General features: G+C 44.3%; 1 long non-coding RNA gene across 1 annotated transcript; it reads right to left on the reverse strand.

Moving 5' to 3' along the window:
• Positions 1–125: 125 nt before the first annotated feature.
• LOC140390416 (uncharacterized) lies at positions 126–14,024 on the reverse strand. The gene is made up of 3 exons (XR_011934633.1): positions 13,843–14,024; positions 12,540–12,939; positions 126–919 (listed from the first exon to the last, which is right to left on the reverse strand). It is a non-coding gene; the product is annotated as an uncharacterized lncRNA (long non-coding RNA).
• Between the last annotated feature and the right edge of the window lie 312 nt (positions 14,025–14,336).

Below are 14,336 nucleotides of genomic sequence, written 5' to 3' on the forward strand. Positions count from 1 at the left end.
ATTCCTTTGTTATTTTAGTACAGTTTGGAACTGCATATTTCAAACGCGTTACCGTGTTTAAAATACTGGACAAACGCTACAGACGTTTCTTTCTAATATATTAAACAGTCAGACATGAAGATCACAGTTCCAAGGCATTGCGTTCCCAGTCTCCTGCACTCAGTTAACAATTTCCAATGTTTTTGTTGCACTACCTTATCCAAAGACACATTTTCTTCAGTGTAACTGAGGAGATTTTAATGGGATGGCTTCAGCTTTGCATTTTGGTTCAGGTAACAGTTTTAGTGAGTTGATTCTTTTTCAAAAAAGTCATATGTATTCCGATACTAGACAGTTAAGATACTTTTGTCGCCCTGTTTTGTCCGTGCAGAAATAAGTTACTTTTATCTTGGATTTACGGGGTGCAAGCTTTTGTATTCTGTCTACAATAAAATAATCTATTCTGAAAAAGTCAGTTAGTAAAAATCAAAACCAAAAAAATAGAAGGTGTGTACAATGGAAAAGAGAATTTGACAAATTTTGCAGGTTTAAGTGCAGGCTTCCTCAACGAGTGACATTAATATTGACATCCTCTGATTTAGCTCCTTGGCTGTTTTACAAATCATAGTCCTACAACTGCAGCAGAATTTGAGAACCTTACTTTGGGAGAAATGGTAGCGAAGGTCCAGGGGAAAGTAATATTGATCATTGTGGAGCTTAAACCTCTTGAGCTTAAGGATGAACAAGTTGGGAGAGTATGTGATGTAATTTATATACAACCGGAGATGAATGACATTTTGTGAATTCATATTTAATGTCACAAAAGTTTTGAGAATGAAACAGCCTCTGTGCATAATCACTTCCGGGTGCTTCAAATGTTCAAAGCTGCTTTGGATCCATAGTGATGGAATTATTTCACGATGCTCAGTTTCAACTGCTCCTAGTGAAGTAGAATAGAAAAATGATAAATAAATGGTAGCTTTTGTATTCTGCCTACAATAAAATAATCCATTCTGAAAAATAATTGGGTTCTCTAAATTCATATTAAAAAAACATTTTTTTAAATATAAATTTAGAGACCCCAATTATTTTTTTCCCAATTCAGGGCCAATTTAGTGTGGCCAATCCACCCAACATGCACAACTTTGGGTTGTGGGGATTAAACTCACGCAGACACGGGGAGAATGTAATTTGCACAGTGACCCAGAGCCAGGATTGAACCTGGGTCCTCTGTGCCGTAGGCGGCAGTGCTAACCACTGTGCCAACTGGTTCACAATTCATAATGAAGTATGCAAACATACATGGAAACATACAAATTAGGAGCTGGATTGACCACTTGACTGCTCAAGTCTGTTCTGTCATTCAATACGGGTATGCTTCATCTGGTTGTAACCTCAACCCCACATTCCTGTCTACCGATAACCTTTCACCCCTTTGTTAATCAAGCATCCATCCAGCTCTGCCTTAAATATATATACAAAGGCTCAGCTTCCACTGCCGTTTGAGGAAGAGAATTGCAGACTCTTGACCCACTGTGTCTAAATTAGCGACCCCTTAGTTTTAAACAGTGACTCCTAACTTTAGATTCTCTGACAAGAGAAGTATACTCTCAACATCCACCCTTCAGGGTCTCACAGGTTTGACTCTTCTAAACTCTAGTGGATACAACCCTAACCTCTCGCTACCGGAGTGGGTGGTGGAAGCAGGGACGATAGTGACATTTAAGGGGCATCTTGACAAATACATGAATAGGATGGGAATAGAGGGATACGGACCCAGGAAGTGTAGAAGATTGTGGTTTAGTCGGGCAGCATGGTCGGCACGGGCTTGGAGGGCCGAAGGGCCTGTTCCTGTGCTGTACATTTCTTTGTTCTTTGTTCTCTCCAACCTTTCCTCATAAGTCAACGCACCTATTCCTGGAATTATTCTATGGATTTACATATTTCCTTAAATAAGGAGACCAATAGAATCATAGAATTTACAGTGCAGAAGGAGGCCATTTGGCCCATCGAGTCTGCACCGGCTCTTGGAAAGAGCACCCTGCTTAAGCTTATGGCCCCCCACCCATCCCCGGAACACAACCTTACCTTTTGGACACTTAAGGGGCAGTTTAACATGGCCATTCCACCTGACCTGCATGACTTTGGACTGTGGGAGAAAACCAAAGCACCCGGAGGAAACACGGGGAGAAAGTGCAAACTCCACACAGTCACCCGAGGCTGAAATTGAACCCGAGATTCTGGAGCTGTGATGCAGCAGTGCTAACCACTATGCCACCGTGCCGCCTCTAAATATTTCACAGTAAATTGTTACTGCAGTGGCCGGGAATCGAACCCGGGTCAATTGCTTGGAAGGCAACTATGCTCACCACGATACCATCATCGCTCACTAGTGTACACAATACTGCCCTTTCACCAATGCCCTGTACAGCTGAAGCATAACCTTTCTACTTTTGCAATCAGTTCCCTTCATAATAAATGATAACATTCTATTATCTTTCCTAATTGTTAGCTGTATTTTCAAACGAGCATTTTTGATTCAAGCACTCGAACACCCAGATCCCTCTGCATCTCAGAATTCTGCAATCTCTCATTTAGATAAAAAGCTCTTTTTCATTCTTCCTGCCAAAATGGACAATTTCACATTTGTCCACATTACACTCCATTGGCAGATTTTTCTGCTGACTCACATACCCTATCTATGTCCCTTTGTAGCCTCTACATCCTCTTCACAATTTACTTTCTTACCTATCTTTGTTTTGTCAGCAAATTAAGCTGACAAATTAATCCCCGGTAAAAGAGTTTGAAAAACCCTGTTCTATAGGACGCTGTTTAGCACAGGGCTAAAGAGCTGGCTTTGAAAGCAGACCAAGGCAGGCTAGCAGCACGGTTCAATTCCCGTATCAGCCTCCCCGAACAGGCGCCGGAATGTGGCGACTAGGGGCTTTTCACAGTAATTTCATTTGAAGCCTACTTGTGACAATAAGCGATTTTCATTTCATTTCAATAATCACTTTTTAAACTCTGATTTAAGTATCTATAGAAATCTCACCTTTATATTCCTGGCTATTTTCTTTATACTCTTGTTTTTTTTCTTCCTTATCAATCATTTTGTCATTCTTTGATGTTCTTTCCAATCTTCTGACCAACCACTCATCTTTGCCCAAATATGTGCTTTTTCTTTAACTTTAATACTTTCTTTAACCTTTTTCAGTTATCTCCAGCTGATGGGCCCTTCCCTTGCAACGTTTCTGTCTCATTGGAATGTTTCTGTTCTGTGTATTCTGAAATCTCCCTTTAAATGTCTGCCACTGATCATCTGTTGTTCTGTCATTGAAGTATATTAGCCAGTTCACTTTAGCTAGCTCCGCTTTCATGCCCTCAGTTTTCCTTATTTATGTTTCCTTAAAAATGTTAGTCTTAGACGCACTCTTCGCTCCTTCAAACTGAAGGTAAAATTCAATTATATCATGATCTCTGCTACCTATGGCTGCCTTCACTATGAGTTTATCAATTAGTCATATCTAATTGCAGAATACCAGTTCTAGTACAGCTTGCCCTCTGGTCGGCTGGAAAACACGGTTTTCTAAGACACTATCCTTAAACGTTCCATGAACTTGTCATCTACACTACCGTTGCCACCTGGTTTTCCAAATCTATATGTAGATTGAAATCCCCAATGATTATTGCAGCACTTTTCTGACACGCTCCTTTTATACTGTGACTTACCATATAGTTACAAATAGAGGAGCTGTACACCATCCCCACATTTCCTTTGATTGCCAACTTGCAGTGGTGGAGAGGCTTGAATGTTCCATTGATCCAGAGAGAAATGCCGCTGGGAGTCTTCAACTCCGGGCAAGGTGACCATTGACGGTAAGGTAGGGGAGGAGGGCAATCCAAAACAAGTCCTCAGCAGTGGATCAGGTGGAAGATATTTGTCTAGTATCAATGGCTGCAATGCCAGATGAAGGCTGTAGCAGCAGGGAGTACCCAGTCATCAAGGTTCCCTTGCAACTGGAACTGGACCAACTTCTGTTGACATACGGTCGTATGTCGGTTGATATGCTGGATAAAAAATATGACTGCGGATGCTGGAATCTGAAACGAAAGAGAAAATGCTGGAAAATCTCAGCAGGTCTGGCAGCATCTCTGTAGGGAGAGAAAAGAGCTCACATTTCGAGTCCAATGACTCTTTGTCAAAGCTTTGACAAAGCATCATTGGACTCGAAATGTGAGCTCTTTTCTCTCCCTACAGATGCTGCCAGACCTGCTGAGATTTTCCAGCATTTTCTCTGTTGATATGCAATGGCATACACATTAAAAGATGTCCAGCACCAGGCGTCTACCTTGAGGGAACCAACACCCCCCCAAAATAGACCAGCCCTCCGGCGAAAGGTGATGGGGACAGGACTGTGAGACCTAGAAACCTCTGGAAGTTTCGAACTGGCAAGTAGGTAGTGATGATTAATTCCACCGTCTTGCTTTTGGAATAGGAACAGGGGAGTGTTCTGACAGCTTTCTTCATGACTGAGCAGCCCTCTTCAGGATCCACTCTACTCACCCTATATGGGGAAAGGCCTAGACAAGATGTCCAAAAATAGTCTGTTCCGTCCCAAATCTGGCTGGAAAACCGTATCCAAGAGGCTCATCTACTCTCGGTCAGAAAATCAAAGTTAAACTAAGTTTTGGAACATGGAATGTATGAACCCTCATGGATAATGAGCAAAATCATCAATCTTTTCACAGTAACTTCATTGCAGTGTTAATGTAAGCCTACTTGTGACAATAATAAAGATTATTAATACAGAATGTAGAAATGCCCTGTTGCCCATGAACTCAGGCACTTCAGCATTGACATTGCAAGGGACCTGAAAATCAGGCGATCGGCAGCCGAGGGAAGATGGCTGTGGTTACAGCTTCTGGAGAGGAAAACCTGAGGATCAGCCCAGGACGTATGGAATTGGATTCGCCATCAAGAACAAACTCATCAACTGATTCTCGGAGCTCCCTCTTGGCATCAATGAGAGCCTCGAGACCCTCCATCTACAATTTGCCAAGAACTAGCAGACAACAGTCGTGTGTGCCGATGCACAAACCTTGATGTCAATGAGGAGTCTAAAGAGGGGTTCTCTATCTGGACACCATACACTCCAACAGTCCGAAGGAATATAAGATCATTCTTCTTGGGAAATTTACTGACAGGGTGGGAAAGGACTCGCAACCTTTGGAAAGGAGCCATCAGAAAGGAAGGAGTTGGGAAGTGCAACCCCTACGGGGTTCTCCTGCTCACCAAATGCGGGGACCACCAGCATGTCATCACGAACACTTCTGCCAAAAAGACAAGTTCAAAATTTCCTGGAGACATCCACGATCAAAGCACTGGCACATGATCGACTTTGTCATCACCCGATCCCAAGTTGAAAAGGATGCCCACTTCACCAAAGCAATGACCAGTGCAGAGGACAGCAAGATAGCTCTGTTGCTTCACAGCTCCAGGGTCCCAGGTTCGATTCCCGGCTTAGGTCACTGTCTGAGTGGAGTCTGCACCTTCTCCCTGTGTCTGCGTGGGTTTCCTCCGGGTGCTCAGGATTCCTCCCACACATCCCGAAAGATGTGCTGTTAGCTAATTTGGACATTCTGGATTTTCCCTCTGTGTACCCGAACAGGTTCCGGAATGTGGCAACTAGGGGCTTTTCACAGTAACCTCATTGCAGTGTTAATGGAAGGCTACTTGTGACAATAAAGATTATTACATTATATGACAGATGGACAGGCCAGCGGCTCATCTGCTCCTCTATGTCCATGAATTTCCACCAGATGCAGCAGAAGATGAAGAATCAACTCAGAAATGTTTTTACTTTGAGCAGCTTCAAGAGCCAAACATGCTGGTGACTTCCAACAATGTCATCTTCAAAATCTACAAAGTGTTCATTCTAATGGAGTAACGGTAAACTTGAAAGAGCTGAAGACAATCATCATTGCAAGCTGTGAAGAAACCATTGGCTACAAGACCAGAAGACAGCAAGACTGGTTCAATGAGAATGACCACACCATCCAAGACCTCATTGACAAGAAGAAGAAAGTTCTCCATGTCTGGCATAACCAGCAAGCCAACATAGAGAGCACATCAGTCAGACAAAACGGAGGGGTAAAGGAGAACTAGAAATCAAGAACCAGTGGTGGACTGAGAAAGCTAAGGATATACAACTCATCACTGACAAGCATGGCACCTGGGCTTCTTCAGTGCCACCAAAGCAATATAAGGATCCAACACTGTGGAGTAAGGATGGAACCCTTTTGAGAGACAGATAAAACATCTGCCTTTGGTGGCAAACACTTCAAAGAACTCCGAAACTGTGATACAATCACAGATGAGCACATGTTTGAAAGAATCCTCCAAGTCCCTATCAAAGATGACCTTGGACTCCAATCAAGCATGGATGGATTCTTAGCCGCCATTAAACATGTGCAAGAATGCGAAGAATGCAAAAGCTGCAGGAACGGATGGGATCCCAGTGGAGATTTTGAAACTTGGAGGAGAAGAGATCACCCATCATCTCCATCAGCTGTTGCTGAAAATCGTGGACTGAAAGGAAATCCTGCAGACCTCAGGAATGTTGTCATCGCCACCATCTCCAAGAAAGGAGGCAAAGCAGTCTGCGGGAACTACCAAGGAATCTTCCTACTCCATCACCAGAAAGATCATCACCTGAATCCTCGCTAGCTGCTGTCTCCCAGTCTCTAAGAAATCCTTCAAAGCCAGTGTGGGTTTTGACCAAACCGCGGATCAGCTGACATGGTTTTCACTGCTCGGCAACCTCAAGAGCAATACCAGGAGCAACATCAACTACTTCAATGGCCTTCTTAGACCTGACCAAGACTTTTTTGACTCAGTCAATCAGCAAGTGCTATGGAAGACCCTGTCAAAGGCCGATTGTCCAGAGAAATTCATCCACATCCTCCGACTGTTACATGACAAGATGTCCAATGGAAATAAGATAGAAATCTTTGAGGTAAAGGCTGGAGTCAAGTAAGGACGTGTAATCGTCACAAACCTTTTCTCCATCTTCATCGCCACCATCATTCACCGTGTCTAAAACAAGCTTTCCAGTGGAGTGGACATGATCCACAAGATGGAAGGAAAACCTTTCAACCTTAACCATTGAAATCCACAAAGAAAATTACTCTGACATTGCTCGTGGATCTTCAATATGCGGATGACAATACCATCTCTACCCACTCAGAGGAGAGTCTCCAAGCCGTGCTTGACACCTTCGCAAAGAAGCATACTGAAGAATCGGTCTCAGGTTCAACCTCAAGAAGTCTCACATCCTTTACCAACCCACCCCAGGCAAGATCTGTTCTCTCTCTCCATCAAGACCAACAGAGAAACCTTACCAAACACGGAACATTTCCCCTTTCTGGGGAGCCACTTCGATGCGGAGATCCGATGTTGTATGCAATTTGTGAGCATATCCCTCAGATACCTAAGGATGAGAGTCTTTGCCCCAATGACATCCGTGCTGACCCCAAGATCCTCATGTACATGATGGTCATCCTCTCACATCTTTCTTGCTCAGAAACCTGGACTGTGTACAGATTTCTCAAGATCCTAGAGAGGTACCATCAATGCTGTTTGTGATGGATTCTCTGCATCAGCTGGCAGGTTAGGTGTACGCCCTTGATGGAGCCAAGAGCCACCGTTATCAAGGCTATGAGCATCCGAAACAAAGCCATGTAAATCTTTGTTCAGCTGAAGGAAGGCCCTCGAACAAGAGGAGGACAAAGGAACCTGAAAACTTACCTCAAGGAATGCAACAAAGACGTCAATATGTGGGTGACACTTGCTCAGAAGAGGCCTATTCGAAGGAACCTTGATCAAAGCAACACACTTCTATGAGAACACGCAACGGCACGGGAAGGCCTCAAAAAGGAGCCTGAGAAAAGAATATTTGCAATTCATTGTCCAAGGACCAATCCCAGCCCCACGAAAACATCTGCCAAGTGCACAGTCAAAGATATGGCTCTAGGATTGGGCTCATCAGCCATGCAAGGACCCACTGAACCCATGAACAGTAACACTGTGTTTCTTAGGAGCACCACTCCTACAATTGACTTCTTGCCTTTCTCATTTCTCATCTAAATCCAAACTGGTTCAACATCCTGGTCTCCAGAGCTTATTTTTGTAAGGCTCCGGCAGTTCAAAGTAAGCAAAAGTAAACAACATTTATGTCACAACAATTATGTACATGAGTACCGTTAGGACCTCACCAGGTAGTCTCTCCTGTCGGTCGGTTCCAGACTGCCTGACCTTTTATACAAGTATAGGTAAGCTACTCCGCCCCTAACATCTCAAGGAGCACAAGGAAAACAATCATCCCCACGCCGCATGCTAGTTATTACAATTATGTCATCCCTCTCTAATGTGCTAATACCATAATTAATCAACAGAGCAACCCCTTCATTTGTTCTCAACTGCTTGACTTTCCTGAATGTCACTTGTTCAATATTCAGGTCCCAATTGATGTCCTCCTATAGCCAGGTCTCTGCAATGGCTATCAGGTGATACTTATTAATTTTTGTTTGAGTTATCAGATCATCTATTTGGTGTCAAATGCTGCATACATTCAGATACAGAATCTTACATTTTGGCCTTCAATTATTTTTGTAGTATCTAGCCTTACTTAGACTTGTATTGGTACAATATTAAAACATCTTCCATTTTAAGATAGTATTTTTCATGTAACGTCATTGGACAAGGAGATGCATCAAATAAGCAGAAAGGAAGCAGAAGAAAGGTGTTTCCTCATATCATTTACCTTTCGTAATTGGGAATCAAAATCAGATTATCTAAAGTAAGAGTCTATAAGAAAGAAATAATATGATCTTCAGAAAATAGTATTTGGTGACTTGAGTGTGCACACTTGAGTTTAAATGCAAATCATACAAATTGAATTTTCCTCACCCCAGAAGGGATAAAAGCTTGATTATGGGAATTTTCTTTAACTGTTTGAGATGAAGATGAAGAGGAAAGTTGCAGTCTAAATTTGTTGAAATCAGTCCTGAGGTCTGTAATGGGCCTAATCAGGAGATGAGGTGCTGCTCTTCTAGCTTGCACCGGGTTTTACTGGAGCTTTGGAACAGGCCAAAGACAGACATGTGGGCATCAGTGCAAAGTGCTGAGTTTCAATTATTTGCAACAGGAATGTTGGAATGATGCTTGTGCTTGCAGGCTGAGTGAAGGTGCTCTGCAAAGGTTTCACCCAGTTTGTCTTTAGTCTCCCCAATGTAGAGGAAACCACTTTGGGAGAAGCAAATACAATAGATCAAATTGAAGGAAGTGCAAGTGAAACGGTGATTAACCTGAAAGGAATGTTTGGGGTCTTAAATGGTGAGGAGGGAAGCGGTAAGAGGGCAGGTGTTGCACGCTCTGCGATTTTGAAGGAAGGTGTCGTGGGAGACGATGGGAAGTTGGATGTGATGGAGGAATGGACCAGATTGGCATGAAGGGAGCGGTTCCTGTGGAATGCTGACAGGGAGAGTGAGGGAAGCTCTGTTTTGACAAGGATTGAGAGAAAGCAGAAGGTCTGAGGAAGTAGCCAAAGTTTGGTGACTCCTTACTATGGGTCTTTGGAGCAGTGGCTGAATATCTGGAAGGTGAAGCCCGAGTATACGTGGAAATCCATGGGAAAGGTGAGTTGAAACCCAGAGGGAGATCTTTGTTAAAGACATCTGAGTGGAATTGAGATTTGGGAGAGAATTCCAAATGAGCATCCAATTTTAGCGTGGAGATTGGAAGCTTAGTAAATCAATAAGGAGAGCAAAGAGTGGAATGAAAAAGCTCTGGCTGTTAAAAGTAGGGAAAATCCCAAGATATTTTACAAGTATATCAATGGGAAGAGGATAACCAGGGAAAGGGTAAGGCCCATTAAGGACCAAGGGGGAAATCTGTAGGTGGAGCCCGAGGATATTGGTAGGATGTTGAATGAACATTTCACATCTGTCTGCACCCAAGAGAATGAGGAGGTAGTTATGGAACTTGGGAGAGAGATTGTGAGGTCCTTGAGCAAATTGTCATAGGGAGTGGTGGCAAGGTATTGGCAGGCTTAAAAGTGGACAAATCTCCAGGTCTGGATGAATTGTGTCCCAGGCTGCTGTGGGATGCGAGGGAGGAGATTGCCGGGGTTCTGACCCAAATATTTAATTCCTCTCTAGCCATGGGGAGGTGCCAGAGGACTGGAGAACAGCTAAAGTTGGTCCCAATATTTAAGAAAGGTTGTAGAGACAAGCCAGGGAAGTGAGTCTCACTTCAGTGGTTGGGAAACTACTGGAACAAATTCTTAAGGAGAGATTCTATCTCCACTTGGAGAGGCAAGGTTTGATCAGGGATAGTCAGCATGGTTTTGTCAGAGGGGGATTATGCCTAACAAATCTGATTGAATTTTCTGAGCATGTAAACAAGTGTATAGATGAGGATAGTGCAGTTGATGTAGTTTACATGGATTGCAGCAAAGCCTTTGACAAGGTCTCACATAGGAGACTTCTTCTGAAGGCAAATGCACATGGGATGGAGGGCGATTTGAAAAGGTGGATTCATCATTGGCTTAGCGGTAGGAGATAGAGGGTGTTGACAGACGGATGCTCTAGTGTCTGGAAACCAGTGGCCAGTGGTGTACCACATGGATCCGTGCTGAGCCCCCAGTTTTTCATTTATATAAATGACATAGATGACTATGTGGGCGGTAGAATCAGTAAGTTTACAGACGAAACAAAGATTGGCCTGGTGGTTACCAGTGAGGTTGAGTGTTTTGGGTTACAAGGAAGATAGACACTTGTAAAATGGGCAGATAAGTTGCAGATGGAATTTAATCCTGAAAAGTGAGGCAATACACTTTGGAAGGAGTAATTTAACAAGGAAGTATACCATGAAAGGCCTGCCCTTGGAAAGTTGAAGTGTTCTGAAGATCTCTGAAAGCAGAAGGGCAGATTAAATGTGCAGGTGAAAAGGGCATATGGGCCATTAGCTTTTAACAATCGGGGCATAAGATTACAAAAGCAGGGTCATGATGGAGTTGTATAAAACGTTGGTGAGGCCACAGCTGGAGTACTGTGTTCAATTCTGGTCGGCACATTATAGGAAGGATGTAATTGCACGAGGGGATGCAGAGAATTTTTAAAAGAAAATTTGAGTACCCAATTCATTTTTTCCAATTAAGGGGCAATTTAGCCTGGCCAATCTACCTATTCTGCACATCTTTGGGTTGTGGGGGTGAAACCCATGCAAACACGGGGAGAATGTGCAAGCTCCACACAGTCAGTAACCCAGAGCCAGTATCGAACCTGGGACCTCGGCGCCGTGAGGCAACAGGGCTAACCCACTGCGCCACCGTGATGCAGAGATGATCACCAGAATGTTGTCTGGGATGGAACATTTAAGATAAAAAGAAAGGTTGGATAAGGTTGTTTGCTCTAGAACAGAGAAGACTGAAAGGTGACCTGATCAAGATGTACAAGATTATTAAGGGCATGGACAGGGTGGATAGGGACACAAGATCAAAGTGAGGGGTGGGAAGTTTTGGGAGGGTTTGAGGAAAATCTTTTTCCCAGAGAGTGGTGACAGTCTGGAATGCACTGCCTGGGAGGGTGGTCGAGGAGGGATGCCTCACACCCGTTAAATAGTACCTGACTGAGTACTTGGCACGTCATAACATTCAAGGTTATGGGCCAAGTGCTGGCAATTGGGATTAGGTGGGCAGATCAGGACCTTTCATGCATTGGTGCAGACTCAATGGGCTGAAGGGCCTCTTCTGCACTGTAGTATTCTGTGTTTCTGTGACCTCAGCAACCGGGCTTCAACCTTCCCAGAGTGGACAACACTCAAGAGAATATGGACTAGATGTGGCCGATATAAGCACATAAGCACAGGGTAGCACGGTAGCACAAGTGGCCAGCACTGTGACTTCACAGCGCCAGGTTTGATTCCCCGCTGGGTCACTGATTGTGCAGAATCTGCACGTTCTCCCCGTGTCTGCGTGGGTTTCCACCGGGTGCTGCGGTTTCCTCCCACAGTCCAAAGACATGCAGGTTAGGTGGATTGGCCATGATAAATTGCCCTTAGTGACCAAAAAAGGTTAGGAGGGGTTATTGGGTTACGGGGATAGGGTGGAAGTGAGGGCTTAAGTGGGTCGGTGCAGACTCGATCCGAATGGCCTCCTTCTGCATTGTGTGTTCTGTATGTATGTTCTGTATGATGTGCAGGTAGCACCTCAAACACACGCCTGTCTGTAAATGTGCAAGTCATCACCTGACAAAGCGGGGATTGGTCTGGAGCGAGTGGGGATTGGTCTGGAGGGAGTGGGGTCACTCCAGAAAAGCGAGGAGGGAGGTGAATGGGTTGGTCAGTCTGGGAGTGTGTAGGCGGCTTCTGACCGCAGTAGGGTGTTAGTCCGAGGGGACAGGTGGGGGGGGGGGGTCAATGGATCCAGATTGCCATTAACAAGATGGTGATGAGATGCCCTAATGAACCACTGCAATACATATTGTGTAGACAAACTCACAGCATTTTGATGGAACTGCACATAGAAATAGCCATCAGGAGGAGGACAATTGTGGTCACTCCCGTCCTCCCCTCCATCCTGTTATCTAGCAGTTCCCGCATCTTTTCCCTGCGGACATGATCCATTTTTGACCTCCAGATAAATTTGAAGCTGGCTCAGGTGATTGATTTTCCGCACACGCTGTTGGTCCACTCTTTAGGTTCCTTTCGCCCAAACATCTCACGGCCACTATCATGTCCATTCACCGAACGTGAGGATATCTTTTTTGCAAGTTGATCCTTCCATCCACACTATCTCTGAACCATCAGCAAAATTGGGCATCCGCATTTCATTTCCACCATCGAGCTTGTTAATTAATATGGTGTTGGAAGGATGGTAAATATGAATTAATGGCGTGAACCTGTACATAAAAATGGAGCAAGTACTACGAAGAGAAAAATTGTAATGCATCCATAAAGTCCCGACAGTGCAGAAGGAGGCCATGTGGCCCATCATGTCTGTACCGATCCTTTGAAAGAGCGGCCCAACTAGACTCTAACCCCATAACCCCACCTAACTGACACATGTTTGGGGTTGAGAGGAAACCGGAGCACCCGACGGCAACCCATGCACACATATATAGCTGATGTTGAGTTTAGTTTATTTCTCACAGTAATAGTCTTAAAAACTGACAAATTGTCATGCAATTTCTTGAAATCATTCACCTGGAATGGATATCACCTCAAAAATTAGAATTGGGGCAGCACAGTGATGCAGTGGTTAGCACTGCTACCTCGCGGCACCGCGGTCCCAGCTCTGGGTCACTGTCCTTCTTTCCATGTGTGTGTGGGCTTCGCCCCCATAACCCCAAGATATGCAGGCTAGGTGGATTAGCCACGCTAAATTGCCCCTTAATTGGAAAAAATTAATTGGGTACTCAATGTTTTTAAAAATTAGAATCATAAAATTTATAGTGCAGAAGGAGGCCATTTAGCCCACTGAGTCTGCACCGGCTATGGAAAAAGCACCTCCCCATGTCCCTGCAGCACAACCTAACCTGCACGTACCTGGACACTAATGGACAATTTAGCTTGGCTAGTTTTCCTAATCTGCACTTCTTTGGACTGTGGGGAGCATTTCGGAGGCACTGGGAGACGGTACAAACTCCACACAGACAGTGACCCAAGGCCGGAATTGAACCCGGGTCCCTAGCGCTGTGAGGTAGCAGTGCTAACCACTGTGCCTCCCCATGCATTATCAGTTATTTGGGGATTCTGTACGTGGAGGAAAAACTTTTCAGACATGCTGACGGCCTGAAACGCACCTTGGGACGTCCAATAGTTGTGAAATGCGCCTTCTAAATGCAAGAGTTCATTCCAAGTAAAATCGAGCCTCATAGATCCACTTCTGCTCGGGAATATCTCATTGACATTTATGATACTGTGTGTTTTAAGTTAGGCATCTGCAATCATTTGCTTAATTCAGTTTATGCATCTTTTCAACAGATGGTTTGCAGTGAAATCGGTTTGGAGAAAAGTGCAATGAAATTCGATCCCCGACCACCTCCCCTTCCTCCCTCCGTATCGCCGACTGCCAACTCCCTGTGGACATCACCCGGGATTGATTCCACTTCCGTGTTCAAACTGTTTGCCGATCAACACGATAAGCTTTTCTTCTCCTTTTCTACCGAACGAGTTTGGAATAAAAATAATTCAACATTGAAGTGCACTTCATCAGAAAATCGCGGAACTGCAGATGTTCAGAAATGCAGTAACACCCAAAGCTAAACCGGGTTGAACCAGGAAGTGCTGAGTGTGA

This window comes from Scyliorhinus torazame, chromosome 14 (assembly GCF_047496885.1).
Source record: "Scyliorhinus torazame isolate Kashiwa2021f chromosome 14, sScyTor2.1, whole genome shotgun sequence".
In the NCBI taxonomy this organism is placed as follows: Eukaryota; Metazoa; Chordata; class Chondrichthyes; order Carcharhiniformes; family Scyliorhinidae; genus Scyliorhinus; species Scyliorhinus torazame.